Here is a 19,340-nt window from a genome sequence, read left to right as displayed (position 1 = left end):
GGCTCCTTTCAGCTCAGCATCAGCTTTTGGGATTCTCTGCTACCCATCTCAAAAAACCCTCTTAAAGGGGACTCAAGGGAAGTTAGCAGAGGTCTCTATCTACTTCATATTTTTAGGCATTTTCTGAAGGTCTTCATATGTACTGTACTTTTCTTCCATGTTACCTTGAAAAAAATCTTAGTGGTATCCACAGCACTTTGAAAATAAAGCTCTGTTCTTAGAAACATTTGTGTCAGAACGGTCACGTTTAAATTTTTATTCCTAATTTATAGGTGCACATAGTGCATCACAGTTCCACCAGTTTGTTTAACTTTGGCACCTCGGTGTGCTAAAGTCAGTATTTTCCAATTATATTTTCCTAAATGCACTAGAATTTCAGCTTTGTGTGCCATGTTGAGAAGTATAGCCAAGGCACTGCTTATCCTAGATTTCAGTAGTCTCCATTTAGGGTACAAGGAGTTTTAATATTCTTGATAGCAGCTAGAATAAACAGGCCTTCAAGTACTTGGGTCTTTCATTTTCAGTTGATAGCTTCTAATCTTTCCAGTTTTTATTCTCCTGCCTTTGAGATAGTTATCTTGAGCACTTATTGTGGCATTCAGCTTCTCTCTCTCTTGAGCTTTTTAATTTTTTTAAATCAAGATATGGAATTGAACTTCGTATTTTTGGAAAATTAATCGAGTATTTGGGAACATCAAATATGCAGATTGAGACCTGCCAAATCCACAGGTTTTGTGGCCCTTCTGTTTTGGATTACCTTTGTAATTTGTTCAGCTTTTGACTAGGGGCTAATTAAATTACTGAATTTAGAATGAGAATTTAGTAATCCATCCTTTCTTTCACTGATTTTGGTTCCTGTACTACTAGAATTAATTTTATTTTCTAACTCCCTTTTTTATTTCAGTGGGGAATAAAGGACAAGTCAACAGCCTGTGTATAGGGGCAGTGAAGGGAAATTTCTGCAACCAGTCCCCCCGATGCAGGAGAAGTGTTGGACATCATTACATGTACRATAAAGATACCTGAATTCATTGATCTCTGACCAGGAAGCATAACAATCCATTTATTGCAAGTTGGAAGGAGGAGGGAGTCAGGATTGTCTAAGAAGAGATCTGTGCATGTAAGGATACGACTCTTTTTGGAGGGAAGGGTTAAGAATAAAACACTTATTTGGTACTGTGCATAATTTAAATGTATATTAAGGTGCAAAATTTATTCACATATGGAAGTAAGATCCATTACTGACAGTCTGCTTTAGTACATGTAAATAAAAATGTGTTCTAGCTATACTAGCAGTATAGGTGTGTTTGTGTGTTTACATCCTCACAATGACTATGATCATTTTAACCTTCTKTATCAGTCATGCACTTACTTGCAACACATGGAAGTATAGCTTCTTTAACTATGTATCACTAAGAGATAGGGCAGGAACAAACCCTAAAAATGAAGCATTATAGCTGATTCTGACATAGAACTGCAGCAACTCTAACTGTTCTTGCTATAGTGGGAAAACTTTGTTCAAAAACAAAAATGTTCTTATGTTTTTAATTGAGTGGCAAAAAATTACTTCTGTGTGGTCATCCCTGCTAAGAGATTCTTCAGAACCAACATTTTCCATTTTTCCTTGTTTATTTCTTTTTTGGCTAGTAGTTGCCTCTCTGAACTAGTTTTATAAATTATGAATCTGAAGAGGATAAGATGTTTTCTTGAGAATTTGATCCAGATGTATATTACTGTTTCAATAAATACCTTTTAAGTATTTGGTGTGAAGATTTGGGAGGTTTGGGTTTTGTTCCTTTTTTTAAAAAAATAAATATCCTGGTTATCTTATAAGCAGCAGACTTCATGCTGTTTAAAACTCCAGGAAAGTCAATAGCATTTCAGCAGGGATTCACGTGGCCCTTGGGTTTTGGACTGTATCGTATTGCAAACTCCTAAAATAAGCTTATTTGGAAAGCTGCAGGCTTCCCATCTTTTTGTCTGGAAAAGTTATAAAATAGAACAGACAGGCTTTTCACTGAGCTGCTGAGAATGCAATTCTGGCTAGGCAGTCAGGACTAAATAAGGAGCAAAATCAGCACTAAAAATAGAAACGGAGGTTGATCCAACTGCAGCATGAATTATAATCCTTGCACAGCAAAGGGTTGGTAGGTTCAGCTGAGGACACTCAGTTACAGAGAATCAAATAATCTTTCTTCTGCTCCTGAAAAGCCATCATATCCTAGCTGTGCTAACCAGATTGCTACCAGTCAGCAGAACTGTTAATCATTCCTGCAAATTATTTAACATGTTATTTCAGATACAGAATTTTTTTAGGGAGAGGATTATATTTACCACATAGTAAGARGAAAATATGGGTTGGTTTTAAGTTAACTGTGTTTGGAGAACATGGGGAAAATGGTGCAGTTGGATTTACTGCACTTTTCTCATGGCTGGATAAATTTATTCTCATCACTCCTTTGAGCTTTAAGCCRTGGTGCCTGCAGCACTGTGGGGCTCCTGGTGGGCACGCTCAGCTGGTTTGGGTGTCTGGCCAGGCCTGTTACGTGGTCACAGACTGGGGAGTTCAGAGTACGTGCTTCAAGGGAAGTTCCGGGAACTGCTTTATTTCAGAGCAGTATAGACCRTTCCTGCCCACTGTCTTACCCTACCCTTTGTCAGCAGCATAATTCAGAAAATATTTATCTGTTACTTGTCCATTTCTTTTTATGTACTGCATGCCTCATAAGTTTAAGCCCAGAGCTTGCTACTGCTTATTTATTGTGTTATGAACACTTAGCTGTAGCTGGCTGCACTCATGTAATCTCAATATTTAACACCTATGTACTGCATGCTTTCTGGACTTGGTTGTTTATCTCGTCAAGCAGTGATTTATCAAGCTGTGGCAATTTTTTTTACTTCAGCCTTAAGAGGTTATGTAGCCGCTTTAGATAATTCATCATATATTTTCAACTTCTTTAGAAACATCTATTTATGAAAATTAACAAAATTAATATGCATCAAATCAATCTCTGCTACTACTTAAATAAAATCTTAAAATAATTTTAGAATTTTTTATTTTCAGTGCACTGCAGATTTTGCTACTGAAAATGCACAATGTTTATTTACTTGTGCTGGTTAGTTACAGGAGCAGCTCAGGCAAATTTGTAAACCATTAGTAGAGCAGAAATATTTGGGCTGTTTGACACTGGGGAAGGCGTAGACTGCAGTGGGAATTTGTGGAATGAGACCAAAAGGCAGAGATCATCAAACTTACACAGGCCAAGGCCAATAAAATACACAGTGTCAGCGAGTCGCAGATCAGTTGTTTGGTTGCATTTTCCTTCCTCACTTCCCTCCCCAGCATAATACCATCTATCATGTTCCCTATTTCCAGACTCCTATCCCAGCACCCATGTCTGTCTCCTCTCTTCCACTTCCCGTACTGAATGTGCAGCTTAGCAGAAGCTGAGAGCAGCAGCCTCGCAGAAGGGCAGGCTGAGCAACGCCACCTCGCTGATGGGGAGGCGGCAGCCTCCAGCTCCAGCTGAGCTCAGAGGCCATTTTTATTTTTTGTTTTTGTATTATTCTCATTCTTTTTGCTTATATTTGAAGAGCTGTATTTCCTGAGGGGGGAGGGAAGGAGCTACATGTTTTCCAGGAGACATAGTAAAGGGATGATGATTGATAATTGCAGTGACTGTTGGACAGTGAAATGTGTATCATTATGTTTTGGTTGCTTTCATTTGGTTGCATATAAAACACTGATGAATTATTCCTTTTACTGACTTCAGCTAAATCTTTATAAGACCGTGTAGGGCTTTCCACTATTTTATCTGTGCGCTGTGCACCCCCAGCTCTTGTATAGCTTTAGCTATTACTGTTTGGCACAAACATTTGGTATAATAAAAGCAGCATAAGCCTGCAATATGGATACCGTAATATTAGTGGAGTTATCGAAATGGGCTTTATTTCAGCTTTACACTTAAAAAAATAAAATAAATCACACCCTCTCTGACAAAAAATTTTAAAAATACATATGCAAAGGGAAAAAATATTTTAATTACCTATTTTACTTAACTAAAGGTTGTACAAAAAGGAAATGATATAACTTGAACTAGTGGCTTATCTGAACATTGTATCAGTTTATGAGTCCATATCTTCTGTTATATGTTTTCAGACATAGAAACCACAACATACACAAGTTTTAATGAACCCTTGAGTCCAGCCTATTTTAAAAGGGACTTCATTACTTTTAAATAACTAGCAGCATGCTTCTAAAATGTATTGAAAGGATACTGTATTAAAAGTTACTGTTAAATGTCAAACAGATTTACATTATTTCTGTATAACCATTTTCAAAGTTTACTTAAGCAGATGTAATTTTAGCATTAAAAAAAGGCCTTAGTTCTAGAATATACAGGGATTTTTCTTCTCAAATTGTAACACCTCTGGGTTTATGCTTACAGTCATCATTGCGATTCTTTTTTTCTGGATATGTACCTTTATGGATTATGACAAGGAAGAGCCACCAGGCAACTACATTTATTATTTTTTTTCCTCCTGTTTTAAATCTTAATCACAAGATTCTTCCTCATGCCTTTTTTAACCCTATGAAAATCATGGAGAGCAGCTAAAGATCTTTGTCAAACAGCTTTGCTGTGTTTTGTTTTTCCCCCAAAATGTCATTTTTTGTGACTTTTATCATGCAAAAAATACTCAAAATTCCACTAGTCAGTGGGGGCGAAGTTCACAGTGTAACTGAGCTATCATAGAATCAGTAGGGTTGGAAGGGACCTCTGGAGATCATCTAGTCCAACCTCCCTGCTCAGCAGGGTCACCTAGAGCAGGTTAGACAGGGTTGCATCCAGGCAGGCCTTGAAGATCTCCAGAGAAGGAGACTCCACAACCTCTCTGGGCAACCTGTGCCAGTGCTCCRTCACTCTCACAGGGAAGAAATTCCCCGTCACGGTCAGGCGGAACTTCCTGTGCTTCAATTTCTGCCCATTGCCTCTTGTCCTGTCACATGGGACAGCTGAAAAGAGTTTGTCCCCGTCCCCTTGACACCCTCCCTTCAGGTACTTGTACACTGTCCTCCCCCCTCAGTCTTCTCTTCCCCAGGCTGCAGAGGCCCAGCTCTTGCAGCCGTTCCTCACAGGTCAGATGCTCCAGCCCTCTGATCATCTTCATAGCCCTACGCTGGATTCTCTCCAGTAGCTAATATTTATTATTATTATTACTATTAACATATTAATAGTAAAATTAATATTTTATTAATTTTTACTGTTTATTTTGAATGTAATAAAAACATAGATGCATTCTGCAGGTTCTTAAACATGCAGCATGAATGATTTTATTCAAATGTAAGATTTTTTTTCTTAAAGAAAATTTGTTTGTTTTTCTCAGAGCCCTTTCTGAATACAAGGGGAGGTCACAGCTGTTCTCTTCATTCACATGTAATGTAATAAAACAAACAACATATGTATGGGGCATAAGAGTTTAGCACTCGGAACATAAGGATTTGTGTATGACTCTGAAAACTGTAAATAACAAATTACGCTTTACCTTTGTCCTGTTGCCCTTCAGCCCGAGTTGTTGTGTTGGAATTGAGGTTTTCATGTGTTGCATTGTTTGGAAAATAAATTTAGCTCTTCAAAAGTAAGATAGCAAGGTCCAAGTTACATTCTTAGCCTTAGTTCTAATTATCTTAAGTCTTCTAGATTTACATAATTACTACATTTGCATAATCTCTTAAGACCTTTATCTGCACTCTCTGATGAGAATAGACCGGAAGCCATGCTGAGGATCACGCTTACCCACATTTTACACTGTGAGCATGCAGCACTGGCCTCAGATGTGGGCAGATTGCCCTTTCTGTAGAGCCTGCTGGCATCTGGCCTTGTGAGTGAGGTTGGTGGGTTAGCACGCTAGCGCCCAAATGCTCACAGGCAGTGATGGTCGTTACCGCCATAGTGTATCTGCGGCAGATAAGGTCTAGGAGAGGTGGCACAGAACCTACCATGTACATCTGGTCCAAAGGACTTTTTGTTTTACTGTAGTTTAGAYGTGGTTCTGGTGTTCTCATTTACCGTGAGAGGTGGAGTTTCCAAATACTGAGGATTAAAACATAAACCCAAAATACATCGTTCAGTTTCTTACAAGTTAAAGAGGGAAGAACAGCTGAATGGCTCACAAATACTAATCAATTCATCCCACGTATTTTTTTTTCTTGATGGATTTCTTTCTTGTGAGCTACAGAAACCCATCAATTTGCACATTGTCATGCAATGTCTGTTTTGAGACAGACATTGAACTTTCCTTTGACTTCCTCAAACCACAAGATTCTTACCTCTCATTTTGTTCTAAAAATACCATCAGTTCAGGGGATTTATCCTTGCTAGACTGAAACACTAGAAAGCAGACCAATACTCTAGTGTAGAATAGGTGTTTGCTATTCTGTTAAATGATAGTAACAGAGATGAATTTGCTGTAGGAAATGAGTAACTCACAGGATGTGGGTTAGATCTTGACACCACACAAGTCATGATAGAAGATACCATCATCTGATAGTTTTTGGATGGCCTCTCTACACTTAAGACAGACTTGTAAAYGAGTTTCTAGCTAGCAGATATTTACAGCAACAGAAAAGCCATTGTGACTGTTAGCCATCTCCTTAGATGGCTTCATGTCAATAGTGTGAAAGCATTGTGTTATTCTCTCTGTCAGGAAGAGATTAAATTATGGCACTGGCATACGATCTTCTTTTCCATGTTGTGCTTAGTCTGCAGAATGGCTAGGTAAAAGATTTCAGTAGACACTTCTTCAAAACACAGACAGGAAATCAAAAAAAAATTTTTTTTTGAAGGCATCCTCTCAAAATAGAGTTATCCTGGGTGGATATATTCACAGGTTAGCAAGATGGTTTCCACATTCCAGGGATAGCTGTTTCCCTTTATACTTAGCTATCAGTCCTTCTAATTTCCAGATTACTTAGCAAAATCAAACAAGACTCAGTGAAAATATCCACTTGCCAAATCTCCACTTGCCAAAAGAGTTCTGGTTTCCAGATATCCTGAGTAGGATATCTTATGGACTTCTCTACATTTGGATTTCTTACTGCAAACAAAGGAATGATCTGATACCTGAATCTGAAGTTCTTCCGTCTCATAGCCTATATGCTGGAGAACTGTTAAGTATGGGAGGGTCCTGCTTTTCACATGATCCTGATCAATGGTAAGAAAATCTCTTCAGCAAATTTAACAGGTAACTGCCAGGAGGAGAACAGAAGGTTATTTACTTACCAGTAATTGATCAGTTGTGTGTATGTATATATCACACACAGCTCCCTCTTCTCTTTCTGATCTAGTCCTGCATGCTTGAGGTTCTCATACAGATCATGTGCACCATGCCTGCTACGGCTCAAATTGAAATCTCAGGGAGCTTCAAGGCTTACATATACTGTATGGGTATGTCAGGCCCCAAAATCCAATAAGCAAATGTACAACCCCTGCAGATGTGCATATACATCTTTGAAGAATTCCTGTTGCTGCATCATAAGTAACTTTTCATTCAGTCTGAAGCATAAAAAACTTTTCTAYGGGTTCTTTGTGCAATTAAAGTCATAATGAATATCTGATAGAATAAGGATGCTCAGTCATACAAAGGATAAAGTGTATTTTTAAAGCCTGCACATAAAGCAGCAGTAAGAGCACACAAACAGAACATGTTTGGAATACAGCAAGTTACTACTTTAAGATATTATCCTTAAATTCAAAATGTTGAAACATTCTAAAGAAGTGCAACATTAGTAAATAGTTTGTTTTAAAATTGTGTCTGCACAGGAAAGCATATAATTCTGTTGTCACATAAAACATCTAAGAACCCAGGCATTGCCAGGCAAACAGTTATAAGTCATAGGGATGAAGGCAAACCATTACTAAAAGCAAAAAAATGGACCAATCTGCTTAGAAACAAAAGTTGGCAAGAACACTTCACATCTGCGCTCCAGGAATTCTATACATTTCCAAATTACAGCCAAGCAAAACACAGGTAAACATCTGTCTACAATCTGAGTAGTTGCAGAGCATCTCTTCTGCCAATTCATCCCTTAAATAATAGTTTCTGGGCAGTCACACCGTTGTCATACCTTATATACAATGGCTTGAACTTACTCATTRTCTCATAAATGATAACAGTAAGCAAAACTGAACACTAGATAGGATAGCAAAGCCTGATAGGAAAAAAAGAATCATTCAAGTGACTATTAATAAAAGGTAGAATAAACTGGGAAGATTGGAGCAGAGCGGAAGGGGAACAACAGGATAAGCTTTGAAGAAAGAGTCAATGCCAATAAATATAAAACCCTACTCTCAAGGAAAAAGAATAAAACACAGATGGAAATGGGAGAGTATGTTTATCCAAACCCATTATAGGGAAGCGAGCTGATTGTTCCTCTTTTCTTCTTCACAGTGCCTTAATACTAATTCTGTATAGAATCAGGCACTGTAATTGTTGAGAGAAAGGTACCTAGAGTCTAAATAGTCTCTTAAAAACAAGCATATGCTATAGAAAGAGTACAGAACTAAAGAGATAGGAAGTAAATTATGGTGATSGTTTCTAAAGAATTCACAGCCCTTCCGAAAGTTAGGGATCAAATTCCGACTTCATCCTCCAATTTAGTTAAAGAAGCTACAGCTGTTACCAGAAAATCTGCGTTCTTGTAAATCGGACTCCAGTCTTACCTTTACCCTTTTGTTACAGTCGAAGGCCAGCATGTACATATGAACACAGAATTATTTTATTTTCTGTAATGATCAAAACCAAATGTTATTTTACCTTTGCCAGCTTTGTGTAGGGTGAGGTGCCATCTTGCATATTTATTTTCCTGGAGTGATTCCCAGAAGTATGCTATGCTTTTTCCTGCTCATGTCTCACTAGCTTTTTTTTTTATAAGTTGTGTATACCAGATTTTYGGTCCCTGGGGACAGGCCTACACAGGAAATCTGTACATATAAATATGAGAGTAATAAAAAAGCAGCTACTGAATGATACTCCATATTGGTCTAACTCAAGATTTCAGAGTAGATCATGGGTAGGTTAATGTCCATGTTTTAAACCGAGAACAGCTTTATCTGATTTGTTATATGGGAGGAAGAGACAAGGTAAAGGTTAGTAAGTTTGAAAGAAGTTTTACTTAACACACACCAATGCGCTTCAGCTGCTAAACATTTAGAACTGGAAGTCCCACAATACACCTTTCAGAAAGAATTACGTGGTATTAGAGGTGTGAAAAATTAAATATCTTAGCCTAATTTTCTACTTGGGAAAACTCAGTCTCAGTAAGCGWCAGATTTTCAAAAATCTCCCTCAGTCCTTGTGCCCCAATTAGATGGATGCAGTTTCCAACAAATAGGCACACAGACTCTGGGACACAGATTTAGCAGAAAAAAATACGCTGACTTTTTCCTTTATAGTTTATATTCAGGAAGTATATTCAGTTAAAAATACCAAAGTATGATAAAGAACAATGAGCCAACATTTCCAGGAGGCTACTTGGTCGAGTAGAAACAAAATAATTTAAAAGGCAAATTTTCACTTGGGTTATAGAACTAAAATGAAATTCTTTTCTGATGACTGAGTCTAATAGCATTTTCATAATATTGCAATTATTGATTATTACTGATTACCTAGAAAATAGGTTTTTGAAGATACTTTTTTTCTCACTATTAGATGTGTGAATTCCCAGTGGCTGTAAAACAAATCAAGATAAAACTGTCTTTCTCACATACCATCACAACTAGAGACAACAAGTCTAGTTTTGTCAACATTTTGTTGATGAAAGCTGACTGGTATCGTGTTATCCCCTGTTACACCTGTGTAATCCCATTAATTGAGAAATAACATCGCCTGAAGAAACTTAATAGCKAATGATGGTGCACAGTAAAGCTGACACTCGAGGTGTGATGGAGATTTTTAAACCTTAGTTGTACTTATAAGTTGGCTGCCTGAAAAAACACATGCTTTAAACCATTCCATAGGATTTCTGTGAGATGCCACGAACATTGGACTATTTTTCAAAACAGAATTGAAAGATAAAGGGATATAGATACTGAAAGATACAGGGATAAAGGTCAAGGCAGAGRGCAAGGCTTCCCCTCCCCTCTCTCATGCTCTGATTCATTTAACAAGTCAGTTCAGTATTTATGTGTGCTCTTCATCTGGCAAATACTTCATCCTTAGGTCTCTCTAGCAGCTGCACCGGGTGTGATGAATCCGTCGTTCCATGTGGCGTGCATACATGTATGCATCTTGATACTGTATTTCAAGGATACKCTTAGGCCTTCCTCTAGGCTAGCTTTAACATTGATGGCAACTGTGARCTGGATGCCCAGCTGGATGCCCTCCCAGCTAGGAGGTTGCCGGCATACCCACGCATGTCTAGTGTTTAATACATTGGTATTCAGTGAGGTCGTGTAATACACCTCTCAGATAAGCAGTGAGGAGCTGCCTGTGTATGTGGGAAGCAAACACACTGGGGAGCATGCTGAAATGCCAGCCATATCCAAGGTCATTCTCCTGAGCAGTATATAAAAGCAGCYTTGTGGCTTTCTAGCTGTGATGCACTAGCAATTGTACATGCTCTGTGCAAGGCTGAGCGCTCTTGGGTCGTGCAGCGCGACTGCAGGATGCGAAGGAAGTGCAGGGGCTGTAAGCGCAGCAGAGGAATTAGCGCTGCCGGTTCGGTTCCACCGCATGTCGGTGACAGACGTCAGACCTACTGGTGACGTGCGGGACAGAGCTGATGTGCTGAGGTGGCGTGCGCTCTTGTCTCTTTTTCCTCCTGCCACCTGAGCTTGCAAAGCAATTCCCTTTAAGATGATTCACCAAGTGACCATAAAAAAAAGCATCGTCAGTGGGATTAAGCAGAGTGAGCTAGCCCCAGAGGCTGGCTTTGCAGCTTGTGTCAACTCAGCTACTGCTCTGAAAGGTCTGGCATCTGAGCTGGGGGAATCCAGTATCAGCAGCTAGAAGGAAAGGCATCATCCATCCCYCATCATCCCTTTGCAGAATGAAGGTTCCCAAGTAATCCCATTTACCTCCCTTAAAACCCACCACTCATGCCTATGTCCACATGCTTACTGACAGCAGTGCCGTGCCCAGGTGCAGCTGAAGTGCTTGTCCCTCTGCCACGRCAGCTGAAAGTGCAGGCAGAGCTCCTAGCGCCTTCCGACGTAGCAGACCAGGGCAGCCGTTCGAATCAGGCACTGGACCAACTCAGCCCGAGTCCGGGCAGTAGCGCTGGCCTTGCAGAAGCAGTGTCTTACACTACGCTGTCCAGCAAGGCTGGTACGAGCACATCCCACGCTGCGGCCCTGAGCCAGGGCGCCTTCTGCAAAGGCACCATAACTTGTTGTATAGGGACAACGTGCTAGAGGGGGTTAAAGGAGAGAGGCTGTGGTGTGGAGAACTAGCAATGAGGAGCCTGGAGCTGGGGGTGGAGACTGCATGCAGATGTTGTTGTCTTACCCTGATCTTTGGTCCTAGAGTTATTGGCCAAAACTGTGGGAGATGGTCTTAAAAATGGCATGCTCTTTGACCTCTCTCACTGTTGCCAGTGAAATGAGGTTTGCCCTGTGGTGATTTGGCTTGACTTAGATTTTTACGTTTGAAACAAATTCAGACTAGCTTGTGTTACTCATGAGTTTCTTCTCAGTTTTGKTTGGTTGGTTTTTTATTTCATTTTATTTTGTTTTTAATAGGAATGGAATCACTCAGAAGCATGAATAGGCTTGTTTGCAAGTGGTTACATTTAGCTGTGATCTGCCTGCTCTGTTGGAGTGCTTGGTGAGTTGTAGGAGGAAAACTGCACTAGTTTGAACTGGATTTGGAAACAAGGATATTTTAATTTGGGACAGCAGAAAAAAAAATTGTGTAACACTGTTGTGTTATCCTAAGTAGCAGTAGAAGCCAATGAATTGCATGATTTTTTCCGTCTTTGTAATCAGTTTGTTATGTACCCAGCAATGCCGTGGGATTCAGTATTTTATCTGCTGGGTTTCCCCTGGCAGCATCTGAAGAAGTTCATTATAAGTGTTTATCACATGATCCACTTAATCAAACCACTGAAACTAAGAGAGTAAGTCATTCTAACAAGACCCTTCAGAGCAGCCTTATAAACTGCTTACTGATATACTCTTCCTTAGTTAGGATACAATGAGTTTCCTTGTATCTCAGTGTATGATACAGGAAGTTCATTATCCCCTGTCCAAATTCAGACATAAAGAAAGGAAGCAGGACTTACAAAGGAATGACAGATAATTTGCAAAGGATTTTGGTTAGCCACTCAAATCCCAGATACTGTTAGACTGTAAACTCTTCATAAGGACAGCCTCCTGTTTTTTAGTGTTACGCAGAGAGTAGCCATCTAAATAGCTGGTTCTAATGTTATAATATATARTTGACACAGGAGAAATTATTTGCTTCTTTTGATTAGCAGTTAACTAATGGAAGCATGTCGGGGAAAAAGAGAGAGAAATCAGAATTGAAACTGCTTTTATCTGCGCTTTAGTACAAATACTGCAGAGCCGATACCTGAGCTGTTGCAAAATCACTTGAAAGCCTGATAACTCCCAGTATGTGGTAAAGTTTGAAATACTTAGACTCTTGCATGACAAGCTAGGAGCTTGCACACACGCTGTTTGCAGCCTGTGTTTGCACACTGTGTGCGTGGTAAGGTAAAACGTGTTTCCGTCTGATGTACCTAGGAACTACTGTGGTTGCAGGGAACAGATAGGCTGAGGGCTGCTCTGCCTACTTAAGGCATCATTTCACTGAGCTCTGCCATAGGCAATGAGCAGGCACTCACTGGATTTTCTCACAGATGCTGTTTCACAGTCAGCTCCACAGTCAGTATCTCGTAGCCCTTGTCTTGCTGCCATCTGCTGAGGAGCAGTTTGGATACCACCACATATGTAGGCTTGGACCAACCTTGTTTGCAGAAATGCCCTAGGTGGGTGTCTGGAGCACCAGCCTGCCTCCGTGCGTTAAYGCTGCTCAGCTGCACCTCTCCCTTCACCGCCCAAGTTCATGGGAAGGCTGTTCCTACRGTCATGCCAGACCGAGTGACGCTGCTGTGCAGGGATACGTGGGCTGAGCCTTACRCGGCTTCTCTAGATGAACATTTTTTGTGCGCAGGAAATTGCCGTTGCAATAAGACACATCAGTCRCAGCAAGGCAAAAGTAGGTAAGATGTGAAAACGTGGACATGACTGAGAAATATGGGCAACAGAAAGAGACAAGCAGGCAGGTTTGATGGGGGTTGTGCTTTTTACCAGYGAAGCAGGTCTCAGAATTTGTGCCGTTGTCCAGATGCTACTTGGAGGAAACAGCAAAATCTGTGTCACCGGTGCCAAAGTCCAACCTGCCGAGAGAGTTAAAACCCAACCTGTGAGCTTTTCCTGGGCACAGCTGGAGCGAAAAAGTAGCCTGGACTGCATCAGTCAATAAATGTGTGGGTTTGAGACGCACAGTTTTCATTCATTGTGTTACTGGAAAAGCTACATGATAATCCCTTGTCTTTATTTTCGTATATTTAGTACTTGTCCTAATAGAGCCATCAATCTCTTGACTGCTGATATACTCATATAGCAAATTTGCATTGGTATGGCTGTGTCCCCAGTAGGGGATGTGCTGCTTTACTAGGTGGTTCTCCAAGTATTACAGTTACGACAGTACACAAAAGCCYGAAGGAAAATATCATTTGCTGTCTTTTTCCTCTTCATCTTAGAAATAGTAAATGCTAAATTATTTTCCCTCTTTTAAAATAAAATAGAGCAAAAAAGATGAGTCTATGCAAGCTGGTTTGTTTTGCTAATTCATTCAATTTGATTACKTTATACTATGGTTCCACTTTCTCACTTCTTTACCATACGCCCTGTCTGTGTTTCCACTCTTGGATGTGCCTCCTCATCTCTCTTCTGGGATAGTTTTACTATTAGATTTCTGCTGCTTCAGCTTCTAGACTGCYGGCCCTTTAAGAAAAGATGCCTCTGTTATAAGTAGACTGGGAGGAGAGTGGATCCATAAAAATAAACATTATTTGCATGCACATAGTGCTTTCATCAGTAAGTCTCAAATAACTTTACCTAAGTGGTCAGTTTGCTCTCCTCTCAGCCTCCGAGGTAAGGAAGCAGAGGCTGAGCGAGCTGATAGATTTCCTGCTGTCTACAGCAATTCAATAATAAGAGTAAAACTTGGATTTTCCGAAGGATTTTTCAGCTTTCCCACACATGGGGAAAGTCAGTGTTGACTCTCGGGAATCATTATTGATAGGGATGTCTTTAGTCGTCTTTAAAGCAAAATGTCACTTGCCCACGGGGTGCWGTTCACTTGTCGTTAAGAAATCGTTAGCGGCCGTGTCAGTACAGAGACTGGGGCTCGGTGTCTCTTGTGTGTCCTCTTGGGAGGGAAGAYCTGGGAGGACAATTACGCTGGGTGTCGTGTGCACCGGGCTGCGTGCACGGAYGTGTGAGTGAGCAAAAGCACCACTRAGAATTGAAGTGGCGCTGCCAAGTACTAACTTGCCTCTTCTGGTCAGTGCCAAGCCAGGCTGAATTTTCCCTCGCAGCTTAAGGATGAAAGGCTCTTTAATGCATTAGCTACTCCTGGGCTGTTCAACTCCATCCCCAGTAGTGTTATCTTTTTCCGAGCCTTTCTCCCTAAATTGCTTCCTTTGAAGACTGCAGGTTTTTTAGCAGTGAACTGGAGTGCTCCCGGCTTGCTGGAAATCCTGAGGCCAATGCACTAGGGCATTGCGGTGCCAAACACGCCGGTCACAAAGCATCACATTTAGTGGATTTTAACTTGAAGTAGCTGACAAAAAACAGAGCGGACAGGTTATAAGAGCTGTCAGCCCAAGTAAAAGGAGACAGCCTTGAAGAAAGCCTCAAAGACACTATTTCCAGGATACACTCCTTTAAAAAAAGTGGGGAAACAGAATAAGCAGTTGGTGGTGACTTATTTTTTCAAATGAATTGCTAGCTATTTTAACCATTGCTTTTGCCCAGTGTCTATTGCAAGACTGTCTTCAGCAGCTACCTAAGGGCCTCTCTTTTGCCATGCCCTGGGGCTTTCCCCCGTTTCCCCACCGTAGGAGACCAAGGCAGCACCGCTGGGCAGCCTTTGCCCACTGAAGCTGCCTGCTGGGTCTCTCAGAGCTGCCTGTCCCCGGCCGGATTTGGGCCACCCCTCTCCCCCTGCCACAGCGCCGCTCCTGCCGGGATTCGTGCCTGCCGGCGTGTCCGCCTTTTGCCTGAAATTCCCCCGGCRCTCTTGGCACGGTTGGGACAGAAACGACCCGGTGGAGGTTTCCAGCGACACGCAGGGGCTGCGCGCCAGCCTTGCACGTGAGCAGCCCCGTGGCAGGGAGCAGGGGCAGCGAGAGCCCGTCGGGGCTGCAGAGCCGGCATTAGGCCGCTGCTTGCTTGCAACAACACGCAGTAAAGGATGGTGGAGAGAGGCTGCCAAAAGCAGTGACCTTTGAGACAGGAACCGTCTCCCAAACGCACATTGAGCAGTGGCAGAGCGGCACAGGTGCRGGCAGGGGAGAGCTTGTTAAATTAAAGCCAGGGAATAACAGGAGGGATGTTTGCTTTGGGTGATAATGTGCACCTGCTCTGTGCTCACAACTCAGAGCRGGTTTCCTCCGTTTCCGTGGCAGACCTTAGACAGCACGATGTCCTTTGGCTCTCCCCTTCCTCCCCACCTCCCTCCTAAGACCTTTTAAAGCACTTCCCTCAGCTGTGTTAGCACCTCCAAAGCTACAACACAGCAGCCTGCTAAATTGTGGCGATTGCTCCTTGTTCTCCATCAATTCACCTCCTTGTGTAGCTCCCCTGACCATGCCACTGACATGCACTGCCAGTCCCGATGCCCCCAGGAAGATGCCCGGGTGTCCCTGGCCTGCATCTCGTCCTGGGGAGGTTGCAGGGGCTTCTGCTTTTATTTCATTTCATTTCATTTATAAATGGTGCTGAATGGTGACAGTTGAAGAGCTTACCAGGAGTAGTTCAACGCTTCAGAGAGATGCATGGGCAGCGTTTCGCATCTCGCATGCAAGGTTTGATTGGATTAACGTTGTCCCAGAGCTGCCGTACAGTTCCCCCGCTGCGCAGGCTGATCTAGCCTCGCTGTGGGATCAAACTTCACAACCGTGTTTCTGTCACACGGGTGACTTTCATCAAAAGTCTTTACRTGCCTTAATGCAAGCTGCGTTTCGGCAAGCCCGCGAAGCTGGCCCTTTCTCAGCGGCCTCCGTGTTCTTCACGCTGGCGTTCATCCTGGCGCCAAGCGCGCGACTCTCTTGCTTCTGCTGCCTGTTCTGTCTTGCTGCGGACAGCGTCTTTCCTCTCCCGCTCGCCCCCACTTAAACGTGGTGGCGGCCGTGAGGGAGACCCGCAGCCCTGCTGCAGCTGCTCGGGCGATGTCTTTGGCCCCCGCGGGTGCCTGCAGCGCGGCACCTCCCGCCAGGCAGCGGAGCCGCCCAGGGGAGGTTTTCCTACGTACTTGCAGCTCCTTCCTCCCTATTTGCACGTACAGTTAATAACTGACTTCGGAGCTCACCTATAAATATTTCGTTAAGGGCTTTTCTTGTTCAGTTTTTCCTACTCGGCTGCAAAGCTCTTATTTTCTCTTAATTTCCTTCCTATATTTTCCCGTAACCCAGATCTATTTTAACACCAAAGTGTTAATTTTGAAACAACCCATGTATTTTCAGCCTCTTCTTCTCCCTTACCTGCTGATTATTCCTTTTCACTTTCCTCCATCCCTTCTTTTTTCAAAAAACTGTTTTTCTCCTTCCCTCTCCCTCTTCACAGCTCCCACCATCTGTCTCTCTACGAATACAAAGCTTTAGGGGCAATGATTCACTAGGCTGCTAGCTCATTACTCACACTCCCAGCATCACGGTTTCTGTCCTTGTAGGATGCTCTACCTAATGTAAAGATCAATGAATCCTGGGAATTGTTATTCAATTAAAAAAAAAAAAAAGCCAAAAAAGCCCCGGCAGTTAAATAGATTGGGCTCTTTGTACTTCCTGAACACCAGCGCTTTATTTTTCTCCCTTGCTCTGCTCTTGTCGTTTTTCAGAACAGGATCATTGAAACAGAAGAATAGAAATGATCACTGGACCATTTAATGCAACCTCCTGTATCACATGATGCAGGAATTACTTAATGAAATTCCCTGGCCCAAACCAAGCAAATCTCTGGTAAGTCTAGAGCACATTTTTTTAGGATGAGAGCCAAAACGATGAAAGGAATTTACTACCCAGCCTTGCTAATCATTTTGAATGCTTCACTGCGCTCCCTAACACTGTGTTTTGTGAGCGGCAAAACTAACGCCGCCTCACTTCCTCCGGCTTTCTCTCGGCCACCCTTGGGCACGAGGCTGGCAGCACGGCGGCCGCTGGTGGCCACCTGGCCGCCTCCTGCAGGAGACGGAGGCTAGACCACAACCGCCTCTTCCTCCGCCGCGTCCAGCCAGGGGTCCCTCTCGTTAGCCAGGCAGTTATTTCCGTGAAGCTTGGAGGCACTTAACATCTTTGAGCTTCTGCCTGTCACGTTTGGCAGGAGTTTGGCTAATGGGGTCAGCAGCCATTTGAGAGAGAAACTAGAAACAGAACTAGAGATACGAATGGGAAGCAAGGTGCATATTTGTGTCACTTTGGCTTCTGGTTAGAAGATCATTAGATCTCGTGCCTTTGCTAGAAAAAAAAAACGTAAAGAAATGCAGAGTACTGAAAAATCATCATCCTTCCATATTCCAACAAGCTTCCCTTTCGGTTTGTGTCCTGCAGGGATTTTCCTGGCTCAGTTGACTGTACCCTCAACTTCTCATCTCGTGGTCTTACTGCAAAATGACACCCCACATTTCCAACCTCTCCTTTTGTACTCCCCAAAATACGTATGTGTCTAGAAGTTGTGTGTTTCGAGTCCTGGAATTATTTTGGGGTTGGGGGGTTGGAGCTGGAGACTGGCTTGGATATTGTAGGGCACTCCAAGCAACCCTAAATGCCTATGTTTGGGCTCTCGAATCTCACCCTTTCAGTCTTCATTTTGTTGACCTTTTAAGAAGGATTTCTGTCATAATTTCAGGCTTGTCACCATACACTGGAAAGTTATTTTCTTAATTGGAAGCTTAATTTTTCAATTTATCACATGGAAAATAGACCCTCCCCAAACCTCCAAAGTAAAGAGTAGGAAGCATCACTGACTAATATAATATAATTTGGCTTCTCAGGRAAGTGCCAGTGAAATAGACACCAGCCTATTTCAATTGGTGATCTTCCCTCTTTGGAAGATGGAGTTGGAAGAAGCACAGTTAAGTAACACAATGGAATTATGAGAGTTGACAACACTAGATGCACCATTCTCCCAATTCTCTTAAATAGCTGCAACTCTATACAAAAACCTGTTAAGGCAAGTCTGGCCTGGCTAAATTTGCAGCATGGACCTCATTTCAATTCCATTTTTAGTTATTTGTCAGGAGCACAGCACAGTCTTCTTGGAAAGCTAAATATTTTGAATTTTAAATATTATGCAAAAGGAATACCAACTTTTGGGTTAGTTTATTTTTTGGACTGCCGAACAAAATTTTTTATATATATWTTTTTTTATTTTTTGGTGAAGCTGTATTTAGGTCATTCTGTGACCCACAAATAATAAAGTTGAAGAGRATCTTGGAAAAGGTCTGTGTTGAGTATGCATGAGGTACTCCAGAATATTCTTGTAAGACTACTCTGAAGACTATGGGCTGCAGAATTCTAAGCCAGTAGGCATCAAATGTTGTCTTGATAGGGTTAAAGCAGCTAACAGAACCCCAAGCCTCACCAAAGTAGTGCTAATGTTCTTTGTTAAAAAAAATCCAAATCTGGTATTTTTGAGTCTTCTTTTGACGTTGCCAACACCCCATGGCTCTCCAGCATCTTTGATTATTTTATTGTTCCATAGTGCATACAAGTTGTAGAAGCCRATGTAATTTCTCTTAACAATCACTGTTTCCAAATGGCAATTGTTCTTCGACATGTTCTGTTTTAAATAAGGGATGAAGAGCAGTAATGAAGCTGAAGGCCCACTGTAGAAGTACTACAGCATTCCACGGTCCTGACTGCACACATGTAATAAGGCATTTAGCTGCCCTTTTGTGGACCAGTGCTGTAACATGCTGAAGGTGTTAGGGGCTGTGCTGTATGGAAATCGAACTCTGGAGATTTCAGATCTGAGACTCCTCTAATTGAATACAGTGTCTTTATGCAAGATAGTCTAAGCAAAGCTCGTGTTTCCCAACMGTTACCATTTCTTCAT

At 42.0% G+C, this 19,340-nt stretch overlaps 1 long non-coding RNA gene across 2 annotated transcripts in view; it reads left to right on the top strand.

Moving 5' to 3' along the window:
* LOC146594915 (uncharacterized) overlaps positions 1–19,326 on the top strand; it is a 28,963-nt gene extending 9,637 nt beyond the window's left edge. The window contains exons 3-5 of one of the 2 annotated variants that reach the window (XR_014896057.1): positions 905–1,120; positions 17,125–17,245; positions 17,834–19,326. This is a non-coding gene — a long non-coding RNA (uncharacterized LOC146594915). Of the gene's footprint in view, positions 1–904; positions 1,664–17,124; positions 17,246–17,833 lie in introns of those variants that run through there. The other variant, XR_014896056.1, reaches the window with a different exon arrangement.
* The last annotated feature ends 14 nt before the right edge of the window (positions 19,327–19,340 follow it).

Source organism: Rhea americana, unplaced genomic scaffold (genome assembly GCF_003343005.1).
Source record: "Rhea americana isolate MKP2758 unplaced genomic scaffold, rheAme1 scaffold_243, whole genome shotgun sequence".
In the NCBI taxonomy this organism is placed as follows: Eukaryota; Metazoa; Chordata; class Aves; order Rheiformes; family Rheidae; genus Rhea; species Rhea americana.
The sequence above is the reverse complement of the archived record's forward strand: the minus strand, read 5'-3'. Positions and strand labels throughout refer to the sequence as shown.